The sequence below is a fragment of the Mustela lutreola genome, chromosome 4, assembly GCF_030435805.1.
Source record: "Mustela lutreola isolate mMusLut2 chromosome 4, mMusLut2.pri, whole genome shotgun sequence".
Taxonomy (NCBI): domain Eukaryota; kingdom Metazoa; phylum Chordata; class Mammalia; order Carnivora; family Mustelidae; genus Mustela; species Mustela lutreola.
In genome coordinates this window covers 110,499,378-110,525,475 of record NC_081293.1, presented here as the reverse complement: position 1 = coordinate 110,525,475, position 26,098 = coordinate 110,499,378, and positions in this window count along the sequence as shown.

The window sequence follows — 26,098 nt, the reverse complement described above, 5'->3', positions numbered from 1 at the left end:
TGCATTACTATAGTGATCCTTTTTGGGAGAGTAGTTCATCCTGCAGGTCTGGCATTCACTAGGACTGCAATAATGTTTGCTGAGCAGGTTTACCAATGGTAAGAAATATATTCATTGTGTAGAATGTAAGAACTTTTAAACACGTAAGCCTCATCAAATCTTTATTGCAGGGTGTCAGCTTCTGCTATGTCAGCTTGCCTTCTGTTCTCTCATCAATACTAAAACCTCAGTAGCCAAATTACTACCTCTGGTTGATCTGTGATTTGGCTCCATCAAATGAACATTTTGTCTCCTATAACTCATTGTTTATGGGTTACACTTTGAGTAGAGCAAGATTGGAGTGAGAAGGACTGTGATGCTGAGAAGTACATTCTTGAAAGATTGTTGTTATGCTCTTATTTCTTGATCAAGTAAAATCATCAAAAGTGGACACTGAACATTTCTTTTGTGTGAAATTTCTAGGTGCTCTCATGTGTATTGTTTCATTTAATCCATAAAATGACTATAAAAAATATCACCATGACATTAATATTTATGATGATCAAACTGACATGAGAAAAGCTAAGTGAATTTGCCTTTCATTTTTTCTCTGTATGTTCCATAGGCCATGCTATTTATTTTTAAGATTTATTATTTATTTTGAGAGAGAGAGAGAAAGAGAGAGAATGAGCACAGGGGAAAGAGGCAGATGGAAGAAGACTCAAGCAGACTCCATACTGAGCATCGAGCCCAATGCCACACCTTGATCTCAAGAGCCTGATATCATGACCTAAGCTGAATAAGGAGCCACCCAGGTGCCCCCAAAGCCCATACTATTTGAATTCTATTGAGAAATAGCATGACATTTATTAACATAAATGGAACAACATTAGAGAAAAATTTCTATTTGCTTGTTTTCATTAATACTTGACAGAAAATGGAGGGTCATCCCTTTGAAACAAAGAGTTCTGGGAGGTTATATTCATGTTTATATGCACATACCTTTGTATATAGAAGGAAAAGGAATCCCTTGATCAATTTTTCTTCTATCACTCTCATGGTTGACGATACATTTGTGTTTTTCATCCATTGATGCTCCAGTCACGGTCAGCCAGCTGAATTTCATGTGTGTGTCATTAGTCTTCACGGTGTCTCCCTGCTGGGATTTCAGATTTGTTTTGTCATCCTTTTCTCCCCAATCTATCTTGATAACATTAGGGGGAAAATCCTCAAGAAAACAAAGATATGTTCCAGCCCTATGGACTTTTATTTCAGTAATTGAAGGAAGACAAATTGTGGGCTTGGGAGAAATATTTTCATCAGGACTTTTTTTTTTTTAAGATTTTATTTATTTATTTGACAGAGAGAGATCAGAAGCAGGCAAAGAGGCAGGCAGAGAGAGAGAAGGAAGCAGGCTCCCGGCTGAGCAGAGAGCCTGATGCGGGGCTCGATCAAAGGACCCTGCGATCATGACCCAAGCCGAAGGCAGCGGCTTAACCCACTGAGCCACTCAGGTGCCCCTCATCAGGACTTTTATATGTTGAAGAAAGTGGAATAACAATTAAAACATAATTAGAGGGCATCTGAGTGGCTCAGTCAGTTAAGCGTCTTTGGATCCAGGGTCTTGGGATGGAGCTTCACAACAGGCTTTCTGCTTAAGGGGGAGGCTGCCTCCCCCTATCTCTCTGTCCACTGCTTTGGCTACTGGTGCTTCCTCTCTATTTGTCAAATAAATAAATAAAACATTAAAGAAATAATTAGAGAAACACAAACATGGTGTGGTTACACCCAGAAATAATTAAAGGAAGAAAAGTTGCTATAGGATTAGTGCTTACTGTGGCTTTTCATCCACAGAGGCTTATGACATGCTTATTTTCTCAGTTTCCATGGGAAAAGAGATTCTAGAGGTGTGTAACTTGCCCAAAGTTACAGTTGTAAAGAGACTAGATCAAAATATGGAATATTTAAAAATAAAACATAGTCACTTCTTCGAATGGGAATCCATCAAGTTGATATTTTAGTTATAAATATGGATCCCATGCCCATTTCTTTCTTTTCCTTTTTTTTTTTTAAAGACAAGTCTTTTATTTGGTAGTGTATTTAATTTTAAATTAGTGAAGTGTATCCACCTTGTCAAAAAAAAGATTATTTATTTATTTATTTGACAGAAAGAGAGATCACAAGTAGGCAGAGAGGTAGGCAGAGAGAGAGGAGGAAGCAGGCTCCCTGCCAAGCAGAGAGCCCGATGCGAGGCTCAATCCCAGGACCCCAGGATCATGACCTGAGCCAAAGGCAGAGGCTTTAACCCACTGAGCCACCCAGGTGCCCCCCCACCATGCCCATTTCTAATACTGTAATTCTTCTCCTTGGTTTTTGATTTTATAGAACAACTCCTCACATTTGAACCACTTCAGGATTTTGAGTAGGGCAATGTTTAATGCTGCACCTCCAAATTATTTACAATGCCTGAAATTTAGAAACAAAATGACTATATTTCCAAAACTTGTATTTTAAAAAAAATATTGATTATTTTCAGAAATGTTCTTAGAGTAACCTAATCAAGTAATGCAGGAATTTTGTTCTGCCTTAGGAAATATTCACTAAAAGTACAATCTATATTGGAATTTCATTTGAAGTCACCTTGGCTAGGAAGACACCATATTTTGACTTTTAGCATGTCTCTCCAAATATGAATCTGTCCTACAAGACTGCTGAACCTGTTGTAGTACCCCTCAGTTTTATTTCATTTTGACTGCTGAATAAAGTTCTATCTAATGGTGTCATGTTAACAGTCATGATCAGAATTTCTTGCAGATATAATGCCAAATTATAATGAAACATCATGATTCTCAAGGGCATGTCCTTTGAAGCTTGGATTATTTCTTTGTTACACATGTATTATTAATTAATGATTTAAGTTACAAACAGTAGAACCCTTTCCAATTTGATTCCAACTGGAACTCAAATACTTTAGTAATTTTCTCTTTCCACTAGTTTGGAATTAGAATAATAATTTCATGGACCATTTCCTAAGAAAAGAAGAGTTGGATTTCTCCTTTGAGAGGAAAGGAAAAAGAATTCTTCAGAATTTTTGCCTGTGCATAAAAGCTCCTTATTTTTATACTAAATGAGCAAGCAAACAATGAGGCTTTTTATTCATACCATAAGTAGAAATTAGGTCATAATGTACTTGTTTTAATTTTGTACATCTTCTTTATAGTACAAATAGTATTTAATTGATTATAATAGTAAGACACTGTATATTTCATCAATCATATACTTTGCTTTTAATTTTAAAAGCTCATTTTATAAAGCAAAATTTATTTTTCAAAGTACACAGTATTTACATCATTTTTGCCTCAAGTGAATATAGTAAAGAATGTAGTTTTCACCTTAAAAAGTTTGGTTTTCATAGGAATACTTCTGATTCACTATAATAAATCACTTGAAAATCAAATAATGAACTTGGAATAATCTGGATGATAAGACACTAAATTTACCTCCTGTCACTTTGCCTTAGTTAGATTCCTGAAGTTTCATTCTTGTCAGGATAAGAAGGAATCTTGAACTTCCATAATTTTTTCAATGTGATAGCTAACTGAGCATTAAACAGTATTCTTGATTATATATGGTTTGTGCTTATATTTTATGGAATTATGTTACATGTTTTTTCATTCAGTATTCCTTTTTCTAAAAATACCTTATTTATTTATTTTAGAGAGAGAGTAGGGGGAGAGCGACAGAGTAAGAATCCAGAGCCGACTCTATGCTCAGCCTGGAGCCCAACATTAAGCTCAGGGCTCAGTCCCACTACCCTGAGTTCATGAGCAGATGCTTAATTGAAGAGCCACCCAGGTGTCCCTCAACATTCTTAACTAAACTTATTAAGAGTGTTTTTTTAATGGCCATAATCATTTTCATTCATTTATAAAATAGAAACTGGTCTATTTTTTTAAATTTTTATTTTTTAAATTTCTTTTCAGTGTTCTGGAATTCATTGTTTATAGACCACACCCAGTGCTCCATGCAATATGTGCCCTCCATAATACCTACCACCAGGCTCACCCAACCTTCCACCCCTCCCCCTCCCAAACCCTCAGTTTGTTTCTCAGAATCCACAGTCTCTTGTGGTTTGTCTCCCCCTCCAGTTTCCCCCAACTCACTTCTCCTCTCCATCTCCCCATGTCCTCTGTATTATTCCTTCACAAATAAGTGAAACCATATGATAACTGATTCATTCTGCTTGACTTATTTCACTAACATAATCTCTTCCAGTCCCGTCCATGTTGATACAAAAGTAGGTATTCATCCTTTCTGATGGAGGCACAATATTCCATAGTATATAGAAACCATATCTTCTTTATCCATTCATCCGCTGAAGGGCATCTTGGTTCTTTTCAGAGTCTGGTGACTGTAGTCATTGCTGCTGCTATGAACATTGGGGTACAGATGGCCCTTCTTTTCACTACATCTGTATCTTTGGGGTAAATACCCAATAGTGCAATTTCAGGGTCATAGAGTAGCTCTATATTTAATTTCTTAAGGAATCTCCACACTGTTTTCCAAAGTGGTTGCACCAACTTGCATTCCCACCAACAGTGTAAGATGAGAAACCGGTTTATAAAATAAATATTTTTACAATATATTTATATTATTAATATAACATAAATATAAAAATATAATATTTATAAATATATGAAATATAATATATTTATATTTTAATATTCATAATCAGAAAAATTTTTAGGTAAGTTGCCTTAGTTGTCTATATTTGATGGATATAAAGCAGTATGAATTCTATATAAATTAACCAAGTACAATGACATTTTCAATTAAGTATGGTATTTTGTATCTGCATATTAATATTGATTCAAAATTCCTCTATTTTTATTCTCCTCATTTTTGTTAAAAAAAAAAAAACTGAGGGCTTTGGAGGGGAAGGGGCAGGGAGTTAGGTGAACTGGTGATGGGTATTAATTTGGGCATGTATTGTATGGAGCGCTGGTGTGGTGCATAAACAATGAATCTTGGAACACTGAAAAAATAAAATTAAATTTAAAAAAAGCTTAAAGCTATTTCTTATATAAATACAAATTTCAAAGTTATGACATTTTAAACTATATTTAAAAGTAGTAACTGTATTTCTAAATGTATTCCTAAGTATTTTCTACATAAAATTCAAAATTTTAATTTTTTTTCTACTAAATACCAGTATGAAGCCCAAACGTTTTTGTGTTAGACATGGTATCATAAATTAAGGGACTAAGATTGAAGTATGTATAACAACTTAAAAATTTTAAAAAATAATTTTTAATTTTAATTTCATTTTTGTGTCAAATTAGGGAGAAGTCCATTAAACAAATACCTCTAAATTCAGGGGTTTTGTGTATCATTTTACAGTAAGGTAACTTTCCACTAGAGTGGTTAGAAGTAGAGCCAAATCTTCAGAAGAATTTCTGCTTTGTCAGTATGATTCCCTACAAACCACTCTCCATACTGGATACAATTATTCCTTTAGGTTTGAAATGGGGCAACATCTATGTAGCACCTGTCATGTGTTAGACAATGTGCCAAGTACCTGATTTACAGTCTTTCATTTGATTTTCATATGCCTCCCTCATACATCCTGTTATCCCATCTTTTGGATTAGAAAACTGAGGCCAGAGAATAATCACCCAAGTTCACATAAGCAATAAGTGGTGGAGTCAGATCTCGAAGTCAGCCTGAGTCCAAAGTGCAGGCTTTCTGCCAACTTCCTTTCACCACCAGAAAAGGCAATGTGTCAACTCACACAAATTATCTGTCATGATCAACTTTGTTCTTGGGCCAGATGTTTTCAAGACAATTACACATGTAGTGCATGAACACTTCATGCAAGTCTACTAAGACACAAGGTCAGAGGCTATTACAGTGTTTGCACAATGTTATCTATGCTGACCTTTACTGGAAAGATTCATACTGGTATAGAAATCTTTCCTAAGATAACCACATCTAGACATGCTATGAAAATGAGAAATCATAATTATTATTACCATTATTATTAGCAATTTGTTTGTGATGACTGTGTTCTCCAACATGACATTTTAATCTCATGAGACCAAACCTTCACTTACTAATGGGAATGCAGTATTTGGGGATAACAATTGGACCTATGTAAATTGAGCACCAAGATTTATTCCTTTGTTTGCATCTCTCTTTGCTCTACTAGGTCGGGAATTATCCGAACCATGGTCACTGAAAATGTGTCTTCCGATGCCTTTCCAGTGATAAGAAAATCAAAGTTAGTAAAATTAGTAAAGTAAAGGAAAGGAAAGAAGTTAGTAAAGTCTAGTAATAAGGGGTCACTTCATGGAACAAATTCACCTGTGCTGTCCAGAGCAAATGGCATTTTCCCCCACCAATAGCACAATCTCTGAGCATTCCAAGCTCTCATCAGAAAAATCTACCTCAAAATGATTTTCTTCTAGTTCATGTTCAAAGTTTGGGTTCAAACTCTACAGTGGGCCTTCATGATGAACAATTAAATCAGTGTCTGGTTGCCTTGACCTCCAAGCTTCCTATTCTCACATTAGATTCCTAGACTGTCACCTGCCTGACCAAGTCTGCTGAAGGTCACTATCTGTGAATAACATTAAATATCATGGGGCCTATTATAAGGATGCAGTGGTAACATGAAGTGCATTTGTTAAAGACCATTTTTTCCATTTTTAAAAATGTATATGGAAGGCAATGTGTACTTTGTCACTTCACATTGATCTTAAATGATTCAGGCATTGAAGTCCTTTTCTCATTTTATGGTGGGAAAAACATATTTCAAAATTTGGTGTGCTTCATTTTCTCAGTTAATAAAAAGTATGTACTCTAATACATTTTTCTCTTACCTTTGAACATAAAATTGTACCCTATGCTTCATGCTAGATAATCACAGGACTTCCTTCTTCTGTTTTCATTTCCTTAGTTCTTTTCTTCTATTTTCATTCCATTGCCTAACCCTATTTCATTTTTTATCTTAGTGCTTTTCAAATGGATTTTGAAAATAGGGAGTATAAATAAATGAGATTATGCTGAGTGAAATAAGTGAAACAGAGAGATTCAATTATCATATGGTCTCACTTACTTGTGGAGCATAAGGAATAACATGGAGGACATTGGGAGAAGGAGAGGAGAAGGGAGTTGGGGGAAATTGGAGGAGGAGATGAACCATGAGAGAATGTAGACTCTGAGAAACAAACTGAGGGTTTTGGAAGGGAGGTTGTGGGGAGTTGGGTGAGCCTGGTATTAAGGAGGGCATATATTGCATGGAGCACTGGGTCTGATGCATAAACAATGAATCTTGGAACACTGAAAAAATAAAATAAAGTTAAAAAAAATTCCACAATATCTTGGTCTACCTACTTTTAAAACTTCTAGTAAAAAGTTAAATGTATATAAATAAACATTTTCAAGACCTGAAAAATAAATAAATAAATAAATAAATAAATAAATAAGAAATTGTTTGTGCACTAGAGCTTTTTCTTTTTCAGCCCTAGAGCTTGATATTTCGGTGAGGTCTATATCAAAGGTGGCATGAAAAATGGGAGAAGATATTTGCAAATCCTGCTCTGTGATATAGATGCAAAACATTTAGAATTCAAACAAGCTGAAATGCCAGAGCAGAAGATGAGGCTTTCACTCCAAAATTAAACCTCATAAAATAGAGGTCGCCTTATGTTTTAGTCTGGGCAACCTCTCATTTTAAAAGATGGTCTTCCAATACTCTTCTTTGATTAAACAATGCACTTGGACAACATATCAACCTGAAATAGACTCAATTAAAGTAAGTTTAGAGCTAGTATCAGTAAAAAATAAATACATAAATAAATAAGTTTAATATGGATTTGGTAAATTTTACATAGAATTAAAGTCTCTATACTCTATGCTTACATTGTACATACACATAATAACAAAATAGATGAAAAAAAAGGGAAGAGAGAGAGTTTGACTTATTCATTGCCAATTTGGATACCTTCTATTTCTCTTTGTTGTCAGATTGCTGTTGCTAGGACTTCTAATACTATGTTGAACAAGAGTGGTGAGAGTGGGCATCCTTGTCGTGTTTCTGATCTCAAAGGGAAGGCTGCAAGCTTTTTCCCATTGAGGATGATATTTGCTGTGGGTCTTTCATAGATAGATTTGATGAAGTTCAGGAATGTTCCCTCTATCCCTATACTTTGAACCGTTTTAATCAGGAACAGATGCTGGATTTTGTCAAATGCTTTTTCTGCATCAATTGAGAGGACCACGTGGTTCTTCTCTTCTTCTCTTATTAATTTGTTCTATCACATTGATTGATTTGTGAATGTTGAACCATCCTTGTAGCCCAGGAATGAATCCCACCTGGTCATGGGTTTGAAGCAGCGGGGGCGGGAGGGTGGGAGGTTGGGGGAACCAGGTGGTGGGTATTAGAGAGGGCATGGATTGCATGGAGCACTGGGTGTGGTGCCAGAACAATGAATACTGTTATGCTGAAAATAAATAATTTTAAAAAAATGAAAAAAAGGCTTTTATTTTTTAAGTGGATAAATGTGTCTTTCAATAACATATCCAAAGACATCATCATTAAGGTATCCCCAGAAACTCAAAGCCTAAGGTGACTTTCAAAATTTGCTCTAATATATACATTTTAGATAGAGTTGAAGAATCTGAACTAGATTTTTAATGAAATGTGAGGTTTGAAAAAAGTGGTATTTCTCATGCTATTTATAATAATATAATTTTTAATTTGTAGATATAATCTAATGAAGATATACATTATTAAAAATGAATATGTGAGGGATGCCTGGGTGGCTCAGTCTTTTAAGTATCTGTCTTTGGCTCAGGTCATGATCCCAGGTCCTGGGACAGAGCTCACCACACTGATCTCCATGCTCAGCTGGGAGTCTGCTTCTCCCTTTCTGTCTGCCTCTCATCTCAGCTTTTGTGTGCTCTCTCTCTCTCTCTCTCTCTCTCTGGTATGCGTGCTTTCTCAAATAAACAGTAAATAAAAAGTTTTATTTAAAAAGTGAATTTTTGACTTTTTATTTGTATTAGTATAATTTTTATATATTCAATTATAAAACCTCTTCCTTGTTTATATCCAGATGTTTCCACTGAAAAGGGAGAGATCAACTTAATTGAGGCTAACAATATATGAGGTATTGCTTACTACATTCTACTCATTTTTATAAACATCCAAAATGAGTCTTAGAAATTGAAAGTATTCTACAAATACTGAACAATTGTTCTAAAGTGACCTGTGGAATAGATCAAAATTAATATATTTTTCGATACTCCTGATTTTAAAAACTCCACTGGGTGATAATTGGAATTTGTAGAACTGACTTTTTAATGATTGACCATGTACCAACCTATGCAGTAGATATTTTCATATCGAATATCATTTAGTTCTACAGCATCCACTTGAGATGGTTGTTACATTGACAGAGTGAATGGGTGGAAATATAGCAAATGCTAACAGAGTAAGTGTCATAATTTTTTAATTTTTAATTTTTTTCCAAACTTCCAAATAATACATGGGCATGTATTATTTTTATACCTCTAAGAAAGCAAAGATTGGTGAATGAAAATTTATTTGCTGAAGGTTGAGGATACAGAAAGCAAAAGATCCAGAAACATAGTCCACATCTTCTCTGCACCTCAGTCTCCTAAAAATAAAATTTTCAAGACCTCATGAATTACATCTATTTAATTAGGTTTATTTATCGATTTATATATATATATATATATATTTATCAATTTATATATATATATATATAAAATTCAATTTATATTGAAGTAAGTTGGGGGGAAAAATGGGACTAGAAATTTGCTTTTCAGTTTATCAATTCATGTGTGCCTATGATCAAAACCAGAAAAGTACAAAAATATTTCTTTCACTTTTCCAAAGTTTCAATAGCCTTGTGAAAATTCTTTGAAAACATTTATTTGACTAGATCCTTTAGGGTAGATACATCCCTGTAGATGTTTTCCCTCATCAAGCAAAATTTTATCTCTAAGTCTAATGAAGAATGAACAAATTTACTAGACTGAATTTAGAAAAAACAAACCCAGCTTATGAGGAAGTGGTGATGCAACATGGGGGCTTAAGTGGGTAGGAGAAGAATAAATGAAACAAGATGGGATTGGGAGGGAGACAAACCATAAGTGACTCTTAATCTCACAAAACAAACTGAGGGTTGCTGGGGGGAGGGGGTTTGGGAGAAGGGGGTGGGATTATGGACATTGGGGAGGGTATGTGCTTTGGTGAGTGCTGTGAAGTGTGTAAGCCTGGTGATTCACAGACCTGTGAATATTTTACCCCTGGGGATAAAAATATATGTTTATAAAAAATAAAAAATTAATTTAAAAAAAGACATTCTTGGATATGTTTGTGCAGTTGAGTATGTTGATATCTGATACAAATTGCCTTAGACAAAAAGACAAGCTTATAAATTTTTGTTAATATTTTCTTTTAGTTATTTTTGGAATCACATAAATAAAATACACAAATTTCTATACAATTTTTCAACACAGAAATATCTAAGGGGCCCAACAGCTCCACCCTGTAGAGAATCTCAGATACTCTAGCTAGTTAGCTCCTTGTTACTGTCTTCCATGCTAGCTCAGACAGCAACTACCTCTCCAAGGATCCCACTGCTATTTATGACCAAACTGGGACCAATCCTACAATTCTGAGCCAGCAGCAGCACATAGCCTGCCCCCACTCTACCCACACCCCAGCATCACTGCCTCCCCTCCCCAACTACAGGGAAGAATTAAAAAATATTTTACCTGTAACCCTGAGAATTGTGCCAGGACCAAGCACTTTGCTGCTCTTCCAGCTATTCCAGGTAAACCGTCTGAAAATTTTTTACAGAAATTTCCCTGTGCACCTCTTTTAAAATGTGTTTGTATTTTTTCAATATTTATATGTAAACAGACACTGTTAACATTAAACAAAGATGAATCTCAAGCAAAATCACATTAGATATGAACATAGTCAAGAATGGGTGACCTGACCCCTCTCTGCCTGGACAGATTGTGTCTGTCTTTCCCAACTCACTCACACACATTGGAGAGTCTGATTTTACCTTTTCTCACTATGTTTTGGAAACTTCTAAATCTTTTCTCTTAAAAGATTATCATGTATTGGACCAGTTCTTTTCCTAGATGCCAGTTTCTAGATGCCATTCCTAGACGTACCAGTTCTTTTCCTAGATCTCCTTTTCCAGGAGATGCGTTCCCTCTGTTTCTGCAACTTAGAGTTACTACTTCTATGATTTTACAGAGGAACAAAATAGAAATATTGTATTTTAATATTCAAAATATGAATGTTCAATATTTTATAGGTATATATTTTTGTATCTCTACATATTGAGGGGATGGATATCTGGTTTGATTATAAAGTAATTTCTTTCCAGAATTCAGTTCTCTCTGATACAAGAACAGATGAGTTTTTAGAGTATGAAATATTAATGATGATCTCTTAACCCATTTATTCCTGAAAAACTGTTCCTTTGAACTCCAAATTACCCTAACAAGTTCCAGGATATTGATTTAATACCCTGAGCTGCTCATCAGAAGATCCTCTCTATTGGTCTTTCTGCAGATGTCCCAGCAGGAGTGCAAAGGCAGCTCTGAGTTCTGCAACTGAGACCTGCATGTAGTACAACTGCTCCTTCCATAGTCCCAGCAGATTTGATCCCAATACAGAAAGACTGAATGAAATGGTGTTAAAAGGATTTGCCCTTTTATAAAAATACCCTAAATTTCACATTGTGAAAATTTAATAAATGCAGATTCAACAAGACTTCCTTGATGTCTTGGGAGGAAGAGAAGCAATTTTAGTGCCATGATTAGAAATGGAAGCATTGTTTTCTGCATGAGGAGTCATACAAATTTTGAGCTATTACTATTACACATTCAACTACATAGTCTGTTTAAAACGTCAGACTACAAAAGACTATATATTCAGAATACACTTATGGCTTAATGTTTCTCATAGCATATAATGGTATAGACCATGCACTAAGGAACAAACAAAGTTTGGGTCCCAAACTTTGCCATAGTAACTAGCCATGTGAATGTAGGCAAATAATGAACTCTCTAAGTCTCAGCTTCCCATCAGAGAAATTGGAATAAGAACATCCCCTGTGGGGCACCTGGGTGGCTCAGTGGGTTAAAGCCTCTGCCTTCGGCTCTGGTCATGATCCCAGAGTCCTGGGATCGAGCCCCGAGTCGGGCTCTCTGCTTAGCGGGGAGCCTGCTTCCCCCTCTCTCTCTGCCTGCCTCTCTGCCTGCTTGTGATCTCTGTCTGTCAATAAAAAAAAATTATAAAAAAAAGAACATCCCCTGTATAATGCTCTTAAGGATTGAGATAAGGCAAGAAACAAGGCAGTATGGTGTCTGACTCTCACTAAAGAAAGAAGAGAAAAAGAAGATCAGAACTGACTGGTCAACAAATGAATTACCAGGAACAGTATTCAGAGAATAAAGAGATTTTGTTTTCCAAGTGCTTGAGTGTGTGAAACTGCTCAGATATGCATCAAAGAAAAACCTCTCCTGTTCTCACCAACACCAGGGCTACTGTGTCAGAAATTTAGGATTGTGTTTCTGAAAGAGGTTATGCTTCTCTAACTGAAAAAGTGAACATACCAACAGAAATACATTTGAGAAATGTGAAAAATCATCTCCATTTTTAGAAAGCCACACTAATCTTTATCAGGGAAAGCAAAGTGAGAAAATACTTTCCGTGATGACAATATTTTCTTGGAATAAAAGGAGAAATTTCCATTGGACTTTCTTTCCTGCTTTGTCGAAGATTAGTTGATCATAGAGTTGAGGGTTTATTTCTGGGCTCTCTATTCTTTTCCATTGATCTATGTTTTTGTGCCAGTACCATGCTGTCTTGATGATGACAGCTTTGTAATAGAGCTTGAAGTCCGGAATTGTGATGCCACCAACTTTGGCTTTCTTTTTCAACATTCCTTTGGCTATTCGAGGTCTTTTCTGGTTCCATATAAATTTTAGGATTATTTGTTCCATTTCTTTGAAAAGAAATGGATGGTATTTTGATAGAAATTGCATTAAGTGTGTAGATTGCTTTAGGTAGCATAGACATTTTCACAATATTTGTTCTTCCAATCCAGGAGCATGGAACATTTTTCCAATTTTTTGTCTTTCTCAATTTCTTTCATGAGTACTTTATAGTTTTCTGAGTATAGATTCTTAGCCTTTTTGGTTAGGTTTATTCCTAGGTATCTTATAGTTTTGGGTGCAATTGTAAATGGGATTGACTCCTTCATTTCCATTTCTTCTGTCTTGTTGTTGGTGTAGAGAAATACAACTGATTTTTGTGCATTGATTTTATTTCCTAACACTTTACTGAATTCCTGTACAAGTTCTAGCAGTTTTGGAGTGGAGTCTTTTGGAAATTCCACATACAGTATCATATCATCTGCAAAGACTGATAGTTTGACTTCTTCTTTGCTGATTTGGATGCCTTTAATTTCCTTTTGTTGTCTGATTGCTGAGGCTACGACTTCTAGTACTATGTTGAATAGCAGTGCTGATAATGGACATCCCTGCCCTGTTCCTGACCTAAGCAGAAAAGCTTTCAGTTTTTCTCTATTGAGAATGAGATTTGCAGTGGGTTTTTCATAGATGGCTTTGATAATATTGAGGTATGTGCCCTCTATCCCTACACTTTGAAGAGTTTTGATCAGGAACGGATGCTGTACTTTGTCAAATGCTTTTTCAGCATCTATTGAGAATATGATATGGTTCTTGTTCTTTCTTTTATTAATGTGTTGTATCACATTGATTGATTTGCGGATGTTGAACCAACCTTGCAGCTCTGGAATAAATACCACTTGGTCGTGGTGAATAATCCTTTTAATGTACTGTTGAATCCTATGGCTAGTATTTTGGTGAGAATTTTCGCATCTGTGTTCATCAAGGATATTGGTTTGTAGTTCTCTTTTTTGATGGGATTCTTGTCTGGTTTTGGGATCAAGATGATGCTGGCCTCAAAAAATGAGTTTGGAAGTTTTCCTTCCATTTCTATTTTTTGGATCAGTTTCAGGAGAATAGGAACTAGTTCTTCTTTAAATGTTTGGTAGAATTCCCCGGGGAAGCCGTCTGGCCCTGGGCTTTTGGTTGTTTGGAGATTTTTGATGACTATTTCAATCTCCTTACTGGTTATGGGTCTGTTCAGGCTTTCTATTTCTTCCTGGTTCAGTTGTGGTAGTTTATATGTCTCTAAGAATGCATCCGTTTCTTCCAGATTGTCAAATTTGTTGCCATAGAGTTGCTCATAGTATGTTCTTATAATTGTCTGTGTTTCATTCATGATTTTATTTATTTGGGTCCTTTCTATTTTCTTTTTGATCAGTCTGGCCAGGGATTTATCAATCTTATTAATTCTTTCAGAGAACCAGCTCCTATTTTTGTTGTTTTGTTCTATTGTTCTTTTGGTTTCTATTTCATTGATTTCTGCTCTGATATTTATATTTCTCTTCTCTTGCTGGGTTTAGGGTTTCTTTCTTGTTCTTTCTCCAGCTCCTTTAGGTGTAGGGTTAGGTTGTGTACTTGAGACCTTTCTTGTTTCTTAAGAAAGGCTTGTACCACTATATATTTTCCTCTCAGGACTGCCTTTGTTGTGTCCCACAGATTTTGAACCATTGTGTTTTCATTATCATTTGTTTCCATGAATTTTTTCAATTCTTCTTTAATTTCCTGGTTAACCCATTCATTCTTTAGAAGGATGCTGTTTAGTCTCCATGTATTTGGGTTCTTTCCAAATTTCCTCTTTTGATTGAGTTCTAGCTTCAGAGCATTGTGGTCTGAAAATATGCAGGGAATGATCCCAATCTTTTGATACCAGTTGAGACCTGATTTAGGACCGAGGATGTGATCTATTCTGGAGAATGTTCCATGTGCACTAGAGAAGAATGTGTATTCTGTTGCTTTGGGATGAAATGTTCCTAATATATCTGTGATGTCCATCTGGTCCAGTGTGTCATTTAAGGCCTTTATTTCCTTGTTGATCTTTTGCTTGGATGATCTGTCCATTTCAGTGAGGGGAGTGTTAAAGTCCCCTACTATTATTGTATTATTGTTGATGTGTTTCTTTGATTCTGTTATTCATTGGTTTGTATAATTGGCTGCTCCCACGTTAGGGGCATAGATATTTAAAATTGTTAGATCTTCTTGTTGGACAGATCCTTTGAGTATGATACAGTGTCCTTCCTCATCTCTTATTATAGTCTTTGGCTTAAAATCTAATTGATCTGATATAAGGATTGCCACTCCTGCTTTTTTCTGATGTCCATTAGCATGGTAAATTGTTTTCCACCCCCTCACTTTAAATCTGGAGGTGTCTTCGGGCTTAAAATGAGTTTCTTGTAGGCAACATATAGATTTTTTTTTTTTTATCCATTCTGATACCCTTTGTCTTTTGATTGGGGCTTTTAGCTCATTAACATTCAGGGTAACTATTGAGAGATATGAATTTAGTGCCATTGTATTGCCTGTAAGGTGACTGTTACTGTATATTGTCTCTGTTCCTTTCTGATCTACTACTTTTAGACTCTCTGTTTGCTTAGAAGACCCCTTTCAATATTTCCTGTAGAGCTGGTTTGGTGTTTGCAAATTCTTTCAGTTTTTGTTTGCCCTGGAAGCTTTTTATCTCTCCTTCTATTCTCAGTGATAGCTTAGCTGGATATAGTATTCTTGGCTGCATGTTTTTCTCGTTTAGTGCTCTGAATATATCATGCCAGCTCTTTCTGGCCTGCCAGGTCTCTGTGGATAAGTCTGCTGCCAATCTAATATTTTTACCATTGTATGTTACAGACTTCTTTTCCCAGGCTGCTTTCAGGATTTTCTCTTTGTTACTAAGACTTGTAAATTTTACTATTAGGTGACAGGGTGTAGACCTATTCTTACTGATTTTGAGGGAGGTTCTCTGCACCTCCTGGATTTTGATGCTTGTTCCCTTTGCCATATTAGGGAAATTCTCTCCAATAATGCTTTCCAATATACCTTCTGCTCCCCTCTCTCTTTCTTCTTCTTCTGGCATCCCAGTTATTCTAATGTTGTTATGTCTTATGGTGTCACTTATCTCTCAAATTCTCCCCTCATGGTCCAGTAGCTGTTTGTCCCTCTTTTGCTCAGCTTCTTTATTCTCTGTCATTTGGTCTTCCACATCGCTAATTCTTTCTTCTGCCTCATTTATCCCAGCAGTGAGAGCATCCATTTTTTATTGCACCTCATTAATAGCTTTTTTGATTTCAACTTGGTTAGATTTTAGTCCTTTTATTTCTCCAGAAAGGGCTTTTATATCTCCCGAGAGAGTTTCTCTAATATCTTCTATGCCTTTTTTGAGTCCAGCTAGAACCTTGAGAATCATTGTTCTGAGCTCTAGATCTGACATATTACCAATGTCGTATATTGATTAGGTCCCTAGTCTTCAGTACTGCCTCTTGTTCTTTTTTTGTGGTGAATTTTTCCACCTTGTCATTTTTTCCAGGTAAGAGCATATGAAGGAGCAAGTAAAATACTAGAAGGGTGGCAAAGACCCCAGGAAAATGCACTTTAACCAAATCAGAAGAGACCCCAAATCATGGGGGGAACTAGGGGATAAAAAGAGGTTCAGGAAAAAAAAAAGAAACAATTAAAAAAAGAAAATAAATAAAGAAAAAATATAAAAACGAATATATATATATATATATATATATATATATATATATATGATAAACTAGTTTTAAAAACGTTAAAAAAGAAAAGGGTAAAAGTTAAAAAAAATTAGCAGAAGAAGAAAAAGGATTGAAAAAAAATTAAATTAACTTCTAGACTAAAGAATCATGGGGAGAAAGCCATGAGTTCTGTGCTTTGCTTTCTCCTCTGGAATTCCGCTGCTCTCCTTGGTATCGAAACTGCACTCCTTGGTAGGTAACTTAGTCCTGGCTGGATTTCTTGTTAATCTTCTGGGGCAGGGGCCTGTTGTAGTGATTCTCAAGTGTCCTTGCCCCAGGTGGAATTGCACCACCCTTACCAGGGGCCAGGCTGACTAATCAGCTCGGGTTTGCTTTCAGGAGCTTTTGTTCCCTGAATGCTTTCCATAGAGTTCTGGAGGATGGGAATGAAAATGGCAGCCTCCCAGTCTCCAGCCCGGAGGAGCTGAGAGCTCAGGGCCCCACTCCTCAATGAGCCCTCAGAGAATAGTGCCCAGTTACTCCCATCTCCCTGGCCTCTGGCCACACTCTGAACTCACCCAGCCTGCTACTGGTTCAAGGTAACCCCGAACTGTGAGCTCACTCCTTGGCTTTGTCTCTGTAGCCGGCTTCCCTGTTCTAATACCTGCAAGCTCTGTGACACTCAGACACCCCCGATATTTCTATTACCCTGCGGGACCTGAGGCCACACTGACCCCGCGTGCACTTCACCCCGGTTTAGCCCCTCCAGCGATGTCCCTCAGCAGAACAGACTTTTAAAAGTCCTGATTTAGTGCTCCGTTGCTCCACTGCTTGCCAGGAGTTGGCCCCTCCCCCCCGCAGTCTATCTTCTCCTCCCTTTGGATTCACTTCTCCGCCAATCCTACCTTTCAGAAAGTGGTTGATTTTCTGTTTCTAGAATTGCTGTTCTTCCTCTCTTTGATCTCCCGATCGATTTGTAGGTGTTTGCAATCTTTAGATAAGCTATCTAGCTGATCTCCTGCTACCTGAAGTAGTCTCAGCCTGCTACTTCTCCGCCATCTTGACTCCTCCTCCTGAGTTACATATTTTTCACTGTATTTGGCAAGAGTGTGAAGAAGTATAAGGCCATCATGAAAATTGGAAGAAAAGACTTATGTATATAATAACAATGAAATAATAATCTCACACCTTTATGCAGAAATGCAAACATTTTATAGATCAGCAGTTTGAAGAAAGTTCACAGATTTGGGGGAATGTTAAAACTTACCATACTTATTGCTTTAGGTGTTATGATGATGCAAAATTCTTCTGTGAGTAAGAAAAAATCTTGGAGGAAAAAATCTGTTGTTTTATTACTCTGGATTCTTTTCCTATTCACCATTCTTAGCTTTTCAAAATAAAGGAAATGGTCGTGTTGTTTGAGGGCAATGTAAGATGTAACTTAAAGAGTCCCTGAGTTCCTATGTGAGTTGAGATGACTCAGTGAAATAGTTCAGTAGGAGAGGGTCAACACATCACAGTGGCCTTTCCCATTACAACTGAACTGCTTCATTGAGTCATCTCAGTGGGTGAGTCTGGTGATGGGTATTAAGGAGGGCATGTATTGCATGGAGCACTGGGTGTGGTGCATTAAAAATGAATCTTGGAACACTGAAAAAAAATAAATTAAAAAGCAACAACAGTATTGTAAGAACATTCCTCTTTCTCCACATCCTCTCCAACATTTGTTGTTTCCTGCCTTGTTAATCTTCGTCCTCCTAGCTAGTGATGGACATTTTTTCATGTGTCTGCCCCAGTCTGGGATGCCTTTGTGCTCCTGTGTTATTTCATCTTCCCAGTGCCAGTACTTATAACCGCTCCCTCTCTCTTTCATTTATCTTTTGATACCTGTCCACACGATCATGGCTCCCCAATTTATACGTCGAAACTGGCCACAGGAGGTATTCTGTTTCTATAGATCCTGACATATCTTCTTACATCTCAGGCTAATTTCGGGCTGTTCAGAATGGTCTGGCAGATATCTTGCTTAATTCAGGGGACTGGTTGAAATAGGGTCCCCTATTCTTCCACCCCCTCTTGAGTCTTCTCCTTGTTCTGCTCCCCAGAGACAGTCTGTCTCTTGAACTATCTGAGTTCTATTCCACTGTGATATTTACTCAAGATTTGCTAGCATGTTGGTGAAAGGTCAGGGAAGTAGACATTCTCTGGTATTTTAATTAAATTTCAATTTTAAGCAGACAGAATGAAACTGGTTCGTTCATAAGGACATAGCCTTTACAAGTATTCCTGCCTCTTTTACAGAGGTGGAATTTTTCAATCCTTTCTTCCTCCTCCAGTTACTGTAGATACCCTCCCTACTTCAGACCATGGTTTTGATGCCCACCCTTCTGCAGATGTATACATGTTACTTTTGGACCCAGGGGAGATGTTCTGTGGAAAGTTTCAGTGGTTGCCTTCTTTACCTTCCCTTAACTGCAGTGAGATTCCACAAGGTCCTTCCCCTGTAGATGAAGTCACTTTTTTTCTACAGTGGTGATGGGGTAGATTAGGAGAGTGGATTTCACCAGTAGACATTTTTCCCCTCCTATAGCAACAAGGGAAGCTTTCACTGAATTGTCTCTGATCTCCCCTGCAAGAATTTCGTGAGTTTCCTGGAGAAGACACTTAAAAGTTGAAGGAAAATACCATCTGTATATTCCCAAAGGCTTACAATCTCCCACTAGATAACTGAGTTCTCATTATTGCATTAAAGAAATTCTATTTTAATTTTGTGACCAGGTGAATGTGTTTGACAACGTCTGTCCAGGGTGAGCAAATGCTCACCTTCTGTTTCCCCTTGCAAAGGATTGTCTATCTCCAGATTTTTAAAAAAGATTTTATTTATTCATTTGACAGAGAGAGAGAGAGGTCACAAGTGGACAGAGAGGCAGGCAGGTTGGGGGGTGGGGGAACAGGCTCCCCATTGAGCAGAGAGCCCAGTGCAGGCCTTGATCCCAGGACCCTGAGATCATGACACAAGCCGAAGACAGAGGCTTAGCCCACTGAGCCACCCAGGCATCCTACCTCCAGATTTTTAAGTCACATACCCTACAACCTCATTTCTCTGATGGACTCAAAGTATTATGTTTCATTCCTGCTTTTTTTTTTTTATATTATTGTAAAATGGCAGCAGTGCCATTTCCAACTTCTACATCTCTGAGCAATTGTGGGTCTTCTGCCACTTTTTTGTTTTTGCTTTTCTGTTTTTTATTATATTAAAATTCTACCAAATACTGAGCACCTGGTTGGCTCAGTTGCTTAAGCATCTGCCTATCACTCAGATTGTGAATCTCAGGTTTTGGGATTAAGTCCTGCATTGGGCTCCCTGCTCCATAGGGAGTCTGCCTCTGCTTCTCTCTTTCTTTCCTTCTCTCATGAATATATTAAAAAATATTTTTTTAAAAGATAATAAATAAAAAAATATTAAAATAAAATAAAATTCTACCAAAAACAGAAGAAAAGTAAATTTCAGGTGACTTCTGCCTAAATTCTACTATTTGTCTTTCCTATTTTTTTTTTTTTTAAAGATTTTATTTATTTATTTGACAGACAGAGATCACAAGTAGGCAGAGAGGCAGGCAGAGAGAGAGAGAGAGAGAGAGAGAGAGAAGCAGGCTTCCTGCGGAGCAGGGAGCCCGATGCGGAGCTCGATCCCAGGACCCTGAGATCATGACCCGAGCCGAAGGCAGCAGCTCAAACCACTGAGCCACCCAGGCGCCCCTGTCTTTCCTATTTTTTAATTGCATTTCTTTTATTATTGAGTAGTGATATTTCTCTTAGTACTCAGGCTTTACCCTGATTTATCTTGTGAAAGTATCTTTTTCTACTCTGACTTAACCTGACATTTTCCATTTTTCTTTTTTTTTTTTTCAGTCTTGCAAAAACAGAAATGTCAAATTTGAGGAAATGCCATTTATTAAATTTTTCTTTTATAATCTTGCTTTTAGTGCTCTAGATAAAGAATCTATTCTTAACCCAAGGTCACAAATATTTTCTTTTGTATTTTCATCTAGAAGTTTTATTTTTTAGGTTATACATTTACAACCTAGGAAACATTTTTACAGAAAGAAATGCAGGAATAGAGGGAACACAAGCCGGGGGAGTAGGAGATAAAGAAGCAGGCTTCCCACCAAGCAGGGAGCCTGATGCTGGGCTTGATCCCAGGACCCTGGGATCATGACCTGAACCGAAGTCAGATGCTTAATAACTATGCCACCCATGCACCCCCATTAGAAAACATTTAATTAGTTTGTGTATATGGTGGTTGGTATTAATTGAGTTGTTCTTGTTTTGTTTTGCTTTTTCACATAGATGGACAATTGTTCTAATACCATTTATTGAAAAGTCTATTCTCTGCTCATTGGATTTCCTTGGCACCATGTTAGAAATTAGTCAACTACTTAAGTGTTGCCTTAGTCCAAAATTCGTTTCCTGTTATCTATGCATATATGAATTCACCAATACTCCACTCTCTTGATCATTGAGGCTTAAGAGTAAATCTTAAAACTCTTTACAAAACTGGTTTGGCAATGGTATACCCGTTGCCTTTCCATACGAATTTTGCAACCAGTTTACTGATTTCTTAGAAAGGTTCTCCTGGGATTTTCACTGGGACTACATTGAATATATTTACCCTTTGGGGGGACTTTTGACATCTTATACTTATGAGTCTTTCAATCAGAGGAAATTTGCCCTGTCCCTTATAAATATGTAAACTTTATGTATAATTCTTCTAAAAATGGGTTTTTAATGGCTACATAGTATCTTGTCACTTCAAAGCCACATAGATAAAGATGTCTTTTCCTTCCTATTCATCACTGTAGCCTTTCATGGTTGTTGTGTGTTGAAAAGACACAGTGGCTCCATCTCCCAATGTAGTCAATTTAATACATTCTGCACTCATCTTTTGAAGATTAAATAAAATAACCTGTGTAAAATATTTAGAACAGATATTCTGAGATGCTTAATCCCTCTTTTCATTCACTTCTTTCTTGAAAGGGTTCATTGTTCTCTGACCCCATATTTCATTCAGGGGTCTTCTTACCTTTTATCCAGAGTTCTGTTAGGGGACAAGTGAGGCCTTGTTGAGACCCAGGCCCTCAAGTCCCTTCCCCTGGAACCCACACCAGTCAAGAATCATGATGGATAGAGTATGGGACACAAAGTTCTGTTTGCCCCTGAGAAGGGCCTGACACTGTTGTGGCAGGAATTTATGCTGCTTTCATAGCATATCTGCACTTGATAGCACCATATGATTCTTAGGAGGAGAAACAGAGAATGAAGTTGTTGTCATGATCTCAGGGAACCAGAAGAAAACTGTATGCATGGTGACCATGTGGTAAGATGTCCATTTACCAAAACTACCAAGTTTTTCTGAAGTATAGATCTACCCTTTACATTTAAAAGTGAACTCTAAGGAGATGGGGAAGGAGATTTTGTAATTTCACACATTACTTGTATGTATCACTATTTGTTGAAACTGGCAACCACCAACTACTAATTATAGAATTTTAGTCTCAGTCATGATTTTTAATTTTATTAATTTTTGGTAGACTTTTGCCATCTTTTCTTAACCAATAAAGGGAACATGTGTTATCCTTCTTTTTAACCATCTGATCTATATTCAGTATTTTTAATGTTCTTTGCAGAACCCTGGAGAACTTGGTATTACAGTATTAACCACAATGTTGCAGACACCTGATGTGCTCAGGGGGTTGTTCCATTGGAGTAGTGCTCCTTGTGTCCTATAATTGGTCCTAAATGTTGTGTGAGGTGCTGCTTCTACCTCTAGGATACAGGATTTATACCTTGGTGTCTCCTATAAACCAAACAACTGCCATGTACTTAGGGATATAAAAATTAGTATATCCCTTCAGTATGGCCACAGGATGGTAATAAAGGCATGAAATTTTTATGTTTCACACATCATTTTATCTCAAAAAGTATATAATGCCCATGAATAAAATTGAAAAGTAATAATAAGAAATAATTATGTAATCTGTATACCCCTTTCTTGTCTTCATTTTGAACCCTCTGGGTACTAGAAATATCTCTCTACAGTGCATTGACAAACAAATGGGTTTTCCTTTGTACCATTCAGCATATATTTTCAGAGTTACCGGACATCTTAATTTAATAGGATATGTTAAAATTGCTTTAATTTGCATCATAATTGTTGACATCATATGGGCTCACTGTGTGAATAGAATCTAAGATGTTTTCCTGCTAACCTCAGGAAATACAACAGAGGGAGAGACTCAGGCTGGGCACCCAGTTGTGCAGTCTCTGTGGTTGCCCATATTGAGAAGGATATGGGTGGATCAGACCTGAAGATGGTTCTGAACGTCCAGCTTATTTTGGTAACTCTGATACTGTGGGTCCAAATCCAGCAGCCACATGGTCCCATCTTGTTTCTTTAAGAAATTTATTTTTAAGGTTGAAGTGAAAGTTTGTTGCTCTTCCCACTTATGTAAACCTAGATAAGATTTATTGAGGCAAATGTTAGATATTCTATCCCTGGTCTGGTTTCTGTCAGTACCAATATATGGCTCCTTTGTTAATGTCCTCAATGGTAACCTTGCAAGATATATGGGCACACTCATCTCTTGCTCTGGAAATTGATGTTGTGTGTTGCTCCATCTTCATCCATCCAAGGCCAACTGGAAGCAGAGAAATTCCCATGGGAAAAAAAAAGTGATATAGAAAAAAGGTAACAAATAATTTTCTTGAGTTTCTTCTGTAGACTGAAGTGACTGGAAGACAAACCACAGGCCCAGAAGGATAGGACAATGACCATTTCCAACATTGGCATCCCATTGGCCTGGATGGCTCTTCAGTGACAAGATAAGGCATTAGGTCCCTTTTAACATGACGTGACAGGCTAGTGGCAGGAGAGAAGGTCAGGGCTGGTTCAGGTTTCTCAGAAGAAGTGCTGACTTAGGTATTTCCCTGGAGTTGTTCATGTTGGTACAGATCTGAGCAGTTCTGGGTCTTCCTGTGCCACATGAGTGCTGGGCAGATGGGGTAAGAGGGCTCCCCCAATCTGGAAAGAAATTCCTGGTAAATATGTCTGTCTGGGTGAGGCTGGATGTTTCTTATACCCACTCAGCCATTCCCCCAGGAATCCTGTACTACAGAAACATTGCTCAGAAGCATAAAGACTGACCTCCTGGATTTAGCCCCTATGTCTATCTGTCTCTGATGTGCTATGATTCAGGACTCAGATACAAAACCTGACCTTACTCTTCTATAACACAGCGCAACAAAACAACAGTCAGACCCTGAAATATCTCATTGACATTATTGAATGTGCCATGTGCACAAGCCCCTTAGAATTTTTGTGTTTTTTAAAGTTAATTGAGATGTCACCATGCCGATCAGGACTCAGAGAAGTCAAATTTCAGTTATAATCTAGTTACTTCCAGGAAGGGACTAGGCTGGAACTACTGGTGTTACATGGGTCAGAGCAGTTTCTGGAAACCAACTTCTACTGGCCTGGGGCCTTGCAACTGTCTCATGATCATGATGTCCCAACAGACAGTAATTCTACAAGAAAATCTGAGTAAAATGAGATATAAAAGTAAGAATACAAGGCATCCATCTTTTACTTTAACTTGGAATTTTCTCTCTGTATTTGTGACTAGAAATAGGTTTGTTTTTATTTTATATATAATTATATGTTTTTAAGTAAGATTCACATATTTGTTGCATTTCATCTTCTTTTGGTTAAATTATTTTGTGAGCAATATTCAAGATATAATAATCTATGAGAATAGTATTTTTCCATGACTACATATAATTAAACAGCCTCCTCTACCATATAACCCACTTACCTTCATATATTGAAACTTTGTCAGGACCTTACTAACTTTTTGTGAAAATCATTATTAATGGCCTATGAAAATCAAACCTTCCTATACTTCTTACCCTTTTGACTGTGAACTAAGGTATTTAATCTCTTTTTGTCTGTTTCTACATCTGTAAATGCCAAAATAAATACCTTTCAAAAATTGAGAAAGTTACATTATCAACCTAAAAATGAGAATAAATATAAAATGTATATGAAAAATAATATGTACCTAATAATAAACACAAGTTATATTTTGTGAATAGCAATATTATGTCCTTCCTAAAGTTTTCAAGTTGTATTTTTATTATTATTGGAACAGAAGAAAAAGTGACCTTGTGAAAAAAATCTTCATTGTGAAAATTATTGTTTTTACTTTTCTTAAATGTATAAAATCATAAATGAATAAGGAAGAAAAACCCATCCTCTCTGTCAGGCAAAATGGTGTCTTAAAACTTAGATATTTCTATTAATTTTCTTTCCACCAGGAGAGACATTTCTGTGATTGAAATTTAGTGTATGAGTATGAACTTTATGTAGTTTTTAAAATTTTTGATGTAAACATTTTCACTTTTATTAATTAATTTTAAAATGTCTTTTTAATGGCTTCATAATATTCCAGTAAATTTTTCACTTGCTATTCTAGGGCTCATATTAAAAAGCTGATATATATAACTTTTATCTCCTGAGGGCTTTTATCTAAAGATACTATATTAGCAAAGTATGCTGCTCTTCCATAAGTGACATGAAAAACCACACTTAGCAAAGATATTTTGAACAGGAAAATAGTAATGTACGAAAGATTCCTTTCTTTTTTATTGTGTTCAGTTATCCAGCATACAGTACATCATTACTTTTGATGTAATGTTCATTGATTCATAAGTTGAGTGTAACACCCAGTGCTCATCACAACACATGCCCTTCTTAATACCCATCACCAGGTTACCCATCTAACTACCCCTTTCTTTCTGTAACCCTGTGTTTGGTTCCCAGAGTCCAGAGTCTGTCAAGTTTTTTCTTCCTTCTGATTTCTTACCATTTAGTTCTCAATCCCTTCCCCTATGGTCCTCCACTCTATTCCTTATGTTCCACATATAAGTGAAAGACAATGATATTGTCTTTCTCTACTTGACTTATTTCACTTAGCATAATGCCCTCCAGTTCAATCTATGTTGATGTAAATGGGGGGGGTGTGTATTCATCCTTTCTGTTGCTGAGTAATATTCCTTTGTTAAGAAGCAGAATCCATACCTTGGGGTGCCTGGGTGGTTCAGTGGGTTAAGCCTCTGCCTTCGGCTCAGGTCATGATCCCAGGGTCCTGAGATCGAGCCCCACATTGGGCTCTTTGCTCAGCAGGAAGCCTGCTTCCTCCTCTCTCTGCCTGCCTCTCTGCCTACTTGTAATCTCTGTCTGTCAAATAAAATAAATAAAATCTTAAAAAAAAGAAGCAGAATCCATACTTTTCATTCATTTCTTTTGGAAAAGATTCATCTTACCCATTCATATGTTCCACTTAGATTCT